Source organism: Oryzias melastigma, unplaced genomic scaffold (assembly GCF_002922805.2).
Source record: "Oryzias melastigma strain HK-1 unplaced genomic scaffold, ASM292280v2 sc00351, whole genome shotgun sequence".
NCBI classification, from domain to species: domain Eukaryota; kingdom Metazoa; phylum Chordata; class Actinopteri; order Beloniformes; family Adrianichthyidae; genus Oryzias; species Oryzias melastigma.
Genome location: NW_023416949.1, coordinates 44,895 through 51,802, shown reverse-complemented (window position 1 = coordinate 51,802; position 6,908 = coordinate 44,895). Strand labels below are relative to the sequence as shown.

Genomic DNA, 6,908 nt, shown 5'->3' with positions numbered 1-6,908 from the left:
TCATTTGGCAAAGGCGTTTGGGAGCTATTACCGATCATCGCTGAATGTCTGACGAATGTCGAATATGAAACTAACTTAACCGCGCTGCGCCGGCGTACAATATACACGGCTTTTTAGGTTTCGGTTTGATCACGTGGTAACAAATCCTCCGGCTCTTTTCTAAATGACGTCGTTCCTGGTTAAGGTTAGGATTACGGTTATGGTTAGGGTTAGAAAAGCAAATTGTTCGTTTGTGGGGCTGGATCAGGACTTTAGCGGAGAAATGCTGAGTTTCCGCGATTCTTTGACAATGGTTGTTGTTGTAGTAAACTCGTGTCGGATCCCGTAACATAATAAAAAAAATAATCTGTTTCCTCCATCTGGGATTTGTAATAGCAGACAGCTTTGATTCGCTCTACCTCACCGCGGCGCTCTGCTCTGCCTTGCATCTGTCAGATCAAATTTCATCTTCCCCCCTTTATTAAATTCAAAGATTAATTTCAATTGATCAGTACAAAACTATGACGTCCAACTTATAACAGCAGCATTAAAAAGACATTATAAAATTTGTTAATAAATAAATATAACTTCCACCAAGTGGGAGGAAACTGCATTCAGGTCCCGCAGCCCTCTGGTTTCAAGCCAGCACGCTCTCGTTAAACTGCTGTCAAGTGAGCCCTCTCTGGAATACGGCGTGCGACTTTAATACAATCATTACGGTAGCAGCAAAAAGGCTTCATTTCAAAGAAAGAGTTAAGCGTAATTCCTTGTTTCCACAGAACCATTTCACTTCTCACTTAGAGTATCCCTTCTTGTTATGTCACCCACAAAGTTTCACCCTGATCTGATGTGGTATTTTGAAGTACTGCTCAATTGAAATTGGGTACTTAAGCGAAAAAAAGTACAATTTTAAAATACTCATAAAATGAAAACTCCTAGTTTCCACAGAACCATTTCACTTTTCACTTAGAGTATCCCTTCTTGTGATGTCACCCACAAAGTTTCACTCAGATCATTGTAGCATCTACAATGACAATAAAGGCATTCATTAATTCATCTGATGTGGTATTTTGTAGTACTGCTCAATTAAAATTGTGTACTTAAGCGAAAAAAAGTACAATTTTTAAATACCTGTAAAATGAAAACTCATAGTTTCCACAGAACCATTTCACTTTTCACTTATAGTATCCCTTCTTGTCATGTGACCCACAAAGTTTCAGCCAGATCTGATGTAGTATTTTGTAGTACTGCTCAATTGAAATTGTTTACTTAAGCGAAAAAAAGTACAATTTTAAAATACTCATAAAATGAAAACTCCTAGTTTCCAGTCATTTCACTTCTCACTTAGAGTATTCCTTCTTGTTATGTCACCTACAAAGTTTCACTCAGATCTGATGTGGTACTTTGTAGTACTGCCCTGTTGAAATTGTGTACTTAAGCGAAAAAAAACTACAGTTTTTAAATACCTGTAAAATGAAAACTCCTAGTTTCCACAGAATCATTTAACTTCTTACTTATAGTATCCCTTCTTGTTATGTCACCCACAAAGTTTCAGCCAGATCTGATGTAGTATTTTGTAGTACTACCCTGTACAAATTGTGTACTTAAGCGAAAACAATTCTTTTTTAAATACAGTTTCAGCCTGATATACTCTAAGTGAAAAGTGAAATGACTCTGTGGAAACTAGGAGTTTTCATTTTACAGGTATTTAAAATTGTACTTTTTTTTTTCTTAAGTACACAATTTCAATTGAGCAGTACTACAAAATACCACATCAGATCAGGGTGAAACTTTGTGGGTGACATAACAAGAAGGTATACTATAAGTGAGAAGTTAAATGATTCTGTGGAAACTAGGAGTTTTCATTTTACAGGTATTTAAAAACTGTAGTTTTTTTTCGCTTAAGTACACAATTTCAACAGGGCAGTACTACAAAGTACCACATCAGATCTGAGTGAAACTTTGTAGGTGACATAACAAGAAGGAATACTCTAAGTGAGAAGTGAAATGACTGGAAACTAGGAGTTTTCATTTTATGAGTATTTTAAAATTGTACTTTTTTTCGCTTAAGTAAACAATTTCAATTGAGCAGTACTACAAAATACTACATCAGATCTGGCTGAAACTTTGTGGGTGACATAACAAGAAGGGATACTATAAGTGAGAAGTTAAATGATTCTGTGGAAACTAGGAGTTTACATTTTACAGGTATTTAAAAACTATAGTTTTTTTCGCTTAAATACCCATTTCAACAGGACAGTACTGCAAAGTACCACATCAGATCTGAGTGAAACTTTGTGGGTGACATAACAAGAAGGAATACTCTAAGTGAGAAGTGAAATGACTCTGGAAACTAGGAGTTTTCAATTTATGAGTATTTAAAAACTGTAGTTTTTTTTCGCTTAAGTACACAATTTCAATTGAGCAGTACTACAAAGTACCACATCAGATCTGAGTGAAACTTTGTGGGTGACATAACAAGAAGAGATACTATAAGTGAGAAGTGAAATGATTCTGTGGAAACTAGGAGTTTTCATTTTATGAGTATTTTAAAATTGTAGTTTTTTTTCGCTTAAATACCCAATTTCAATTGAGCAGTACCACAAAACACCACATCAGATCTGGCTGAAACTTGGTGGGTGACATGACAAGAAGGGATACTATAAGTGAGAAGTGAAATGACTCTGTGGAAACCAGGAGTTTTCATTTTACAGGTATTTAAAAACTGTAGTTTTTTTTCGCTTAAGTACACAATTTCAACAGGGCAGTACTACAAAATACTACATCAGATCAGGGTGAAACTTTGTGGGTGACATAACAAGAGGAGATACTCTAAGTGAGAAGTGAAATGACTCTGTGGAAACTAGGAGTTTTCATTTGCTGAGTATTTTAATTTGTAGTTTTTTTCCGCTTAAATACCTAATTTCAACAGGGCAGTACTACAAAATACCACATCAGATCAGGCTGAAACTTTGTGGGTGACATAACAAGAAGGGATACTATAAGTGTGAAGTGAAATGACTCTGTGGAAACTAGGAGTTTTCATTTTACGAGTATTTAAAAACTGTAGTTTTTTTTTCGCTTAAGTACACAATTTCAACAGGGCAGTACTACAAAGTACTACATCAGATCAGGGTGAAACTTTGTGGGTAAGAGTACAAGAAGTGATACTATAAGTGAGAAGTGAAATGGTTCTGTGGAAACCAGGAATTATGCTTAACTCTTTCTTTGAAATGAAGCCTTTTTGCTGGTACCGTAATGATTGTATTAAAGTTGCATGCCGTATTTCCGAGAGGGCTCACTTGACAGCAGTTTAACGAGAGCGCGTTGGCTTGACACCAGTCGCAGCCCTAGCGGCCCACAGGTTCAGGCCAGTATTTTTTTCGGCGGCCACTAGGGGGCGCTCGAAGACTAGAGTTGGGTCGCGGCCCCATGGTTAAGAATAACTGGTTTAAAGCCGGCTCCTGATTGGCCGGTTTAAAGCCGGCTCCTGATTGGTCGGTTTGAAGCCGGCTCCTGATTGGCCGGTTTAAAGCCGGCTCCTGATTGGCCGGTTCAGAGCCGTCTCCTGATTGGTCGGTTCAAAGCCGGCTCCTGATTGGTCGGTTTAAAGCCGGCTCCTGATTGGCCGATTCAAAGCCGGCTCCTGATTGGCCGGTTTAAAGCCGGCTCCTGATTGGCCAGTTTGGCGGTTTAACCCTTCCACACGCCAAGGTTAGCAATATTATTATCCACTGCGCTGCTAACCGGGGTATAGGTGACCCCGGTCAAAAGAGCGACATGCTATATCGAAGACTACAAATGGAAAAGGTCTAAAATAATCATAGGTGCACAAAAGAAATGAAATGGATGAGTGTATTAAAACAAATGGAGGATTTGGCCCCATCTCGTGGCAGGAATAAGGTATCGCACCAATAGGTATTTTTAGTCCATCTCTACAACAATTTGCTGAAGTGACGAGAAAAGTGCTTCAAATGAAATTGATAATTATTATTATTGTCATCATCTGGTGGCGGTGGTGGTGGTGGTGGTGGGGGGGGGTGTTGTTGTTGATGATGGAGGAAAGCATAGTTAGGACCCTAGGGGATTTTGTCTTTTAACATGGAAAGTACCCAAAAGTCATTGACGGAAGGGAAGGAGTGAAACGTGGCCCCCCTCCCCTCTCTAGTTGTCGAGGGAAGATCTGAACCTAGGAGTGACACCGCAATGCAATGAATCTTCTGGGGTCCCAAAAATAAACAAATATGGGGTCAACATGACACGGGAAAGCATTGAAAGAAGTGAACGTGTAAACTGCCGCTCCCTAGGGGCAGAGGAAAGAACTGAACCTGGAACAGGTACCCCAGTGGCCAAGGGAGGAACTAAATGGGATAAATGCTGACCCCTGGTGGAAAGCGCAAAGACAAGAAAATAAACAATTAGCGAGGAAATGAAGGTGTAATACAAAGTCCCCCCCACCCTTGGTGGTCTGGAGAAGAACTGCGCTTGCAACGAATCTTCTGGGGCCCAAAAAATAAATAAATAAATAAATATGGGGTCAACATGACATAGGAAAGCATTGAAAGAAGTGAAGGTACCCCAGTGGCCAAGGGAGGAACTAAATGGGATAAATGCTGACCCCTGGTGGAAAGCGCAAAGACAAGAAAATAAACAATTAGCAAGGAAATGAAGGTGTACTACAAAGTCCCCCCCCCCACCCCTGGTGGTCTGGAGAAGAACTGCGCTTGCAACGAATCTTCTGGGGCCCAAAAAATAAATAAATAAATAAATATGGGGTCAACATGACATAGGAAAGCATTGAAAGAAGTGAATGTGTAACTCGCCGCTCCCTAGGGGCAGAGGAAAGAACTGAACCTGAACGGGTACCCCAGTGGCCAAGGGAGGAAATGAGACTGGAATTTATCTTAAAAAAAAATAGGGTCATAGTAACCATAGAGGCAAAGGTGGAAGTGAACGTGCTGGAGGACGCCCCCCCTCCAGTGACCGTTTGAAGAATTCAGCTTGGTAATTGTCTACTGTGAATAAGAAAGAAAAAAAAAGAAGAAAAAAAAAAGTGGGGTCAAAAGTACCCCAAACTCTTCGGAGGACATAGACAGGGAGACTACTCCCCCTCTACCCCTAGTGGCCAGGGAAATAACTGAACATGGAGAGGACCCCTAGTGGACAAGGGAAAGAACTGAACACGGAGAGGACCCCTAGTGGACAATGGAGGTACCAACATCATTAAGAAAAAGTAAAAAAAAAAGTGGGGTCAAAAGTACCCCAAACTCTTCGGAGGACATAGACAGGGAGACCACTCCCCCTCTACCCCTAGTGGCCAGGGAAAGAACTGAGCACGGAGAGGACCCCTAGTGGACAAGGGAAAGAACTGAACACGGAAAGGACCCTTAGTGGACAAGGGAGGTACCAACAAGGAGAAATGGCGACCCCTGGTGGAAGCGGAAAGAAAGACAAATTGTGGGGGTGTTTGTGGCACCCCCAAGTGGCCAGGGAAAGAACTGAACACGGACAGGACCCCTAGTGGACAAGGGAGGTACCAACATCATTAAGAAAAAGTAAAAAAAAAAAGTGGGGTCAAAAGTACCCCAAACTCTTCGGAGGACATAGACAGGGAGACCACCCCCCCTCTCCCCCTAGTGGCCAGGGAAAGAACTGAACACCAAAAGGACCCCTAGTGGACAAGGGAGGTACCAACAAGGAGAAATGGTGACCCCTGGTGGAAGCGGAAAGAAAGACAAATTGTGGGGGTGTTTGTGGCACCCCCAAGTGGCCAGGGAAAGAACTGAACACGGTCAGGCCCCCTAGTGGACAGGGGAGGTACCAACGAGGAGAAATGGCGACCCCTGGTGGAAGCGGAGAGAAAGACAAATTGTGGGGGTGTTTATGGCACCCCCAAGTGGCCAGAGGTGATGGAGGGTGTCTGAAACATACAAAAAATTTTTTGACAAAAATGATGCCTTTCGCCTGTCAGGGACCAGACCTTTGTCGCCTGTCAGGGACCAGACCTGGTTAGGGAAACGGTTTTTAAAATGACCCCCCTTAACATACTAGCACAGACACTTTTGTTTTATGTCCTTGGACAGCACAAGGGTTAAATGTTTTCTAAAAGGCTTTCACTGGAGAATCAACAAATATATTCACGTCTAAGCTCTTCCTTTCGACATAGCTAATATTCTAGATGTCCAATAAATGGCCTCCCCCAGACAGATCTCTTTACACAACCTTAATTGATGATTGTCTTCATGCAACTTCATTCCATAACTAACCTGTTATTCTAAAACTCTTTTTTTCCCCCCCAAGGCTAGAAAATAGTAAATCTGCGACGGAAATACAAATACTGATTCCCACAAAACAGTACAATATATGTCAGTGAAGGAGGCATACGCTTGTCCTGGTGCGTTTTTTTTTTAAACGCTGTGCCTTCATTCACTCTAGAATCTCCCCAGCATGCACTGGGGCGCAAAGCAGGTTCAAATGAAATAAAGCAAGAACAGCTATAAACAGGTTAGATTAAAAGCATTACAATTTATGGAGCTGTTAAAAGCAATTAAAAGTGTTAAAATTACTGTACGAATAAATAAAAATAGCCAGTCGTTCAGACGCCCCCCCCCAGCTGCATTGAAAAGTCTTATCGGTGCGAAGGCCTCCCCGGGCCTTTCAGTGGAGCATAGCAGGGAGCGCAGGCGGTTGCTGAAGTTGCTCCTTTGGCCGGCAAACACTCCATGTAGAGGGTGACCAGTGTTCCTCATTGTGCTCTCCAGCTTGGTCAGCGTCCTCCGCTCCACCTCTGCCGTCCCCATGGCTTACGCATGTGACCTGTGACCCATTGCCGGGTTGAATCCTCCTCAAGTTATTTTCCAACACTTCAGAACCGATATCCTACTATGAACACCGAGTCATCTCCATCCAGCGTAATGCATCATCTTGAT

At 42.0% G+C, this 6,908-nt stretch overlaps 1 long non-coding RNA gene across 1 annotated transcript; it reads left to right on the top strand.

Moving 5' to 3' along the window:
- Positions 1–3,659: 3,659 nt before the first annotated feature.
- On the top strand, positions 3,660–5,547 carry LOC118598344. Its single transcript, XR_004947467.1, has 2 exons — positions 3,660–4,316; positions 4,553–5,547. It is a non-coding gene; the product is annotated as an uncharacterized LOC118598344 (long non-coding RNA).
- Positions 5,548–6,908: the final 1,361 nt, after the last annotated feature.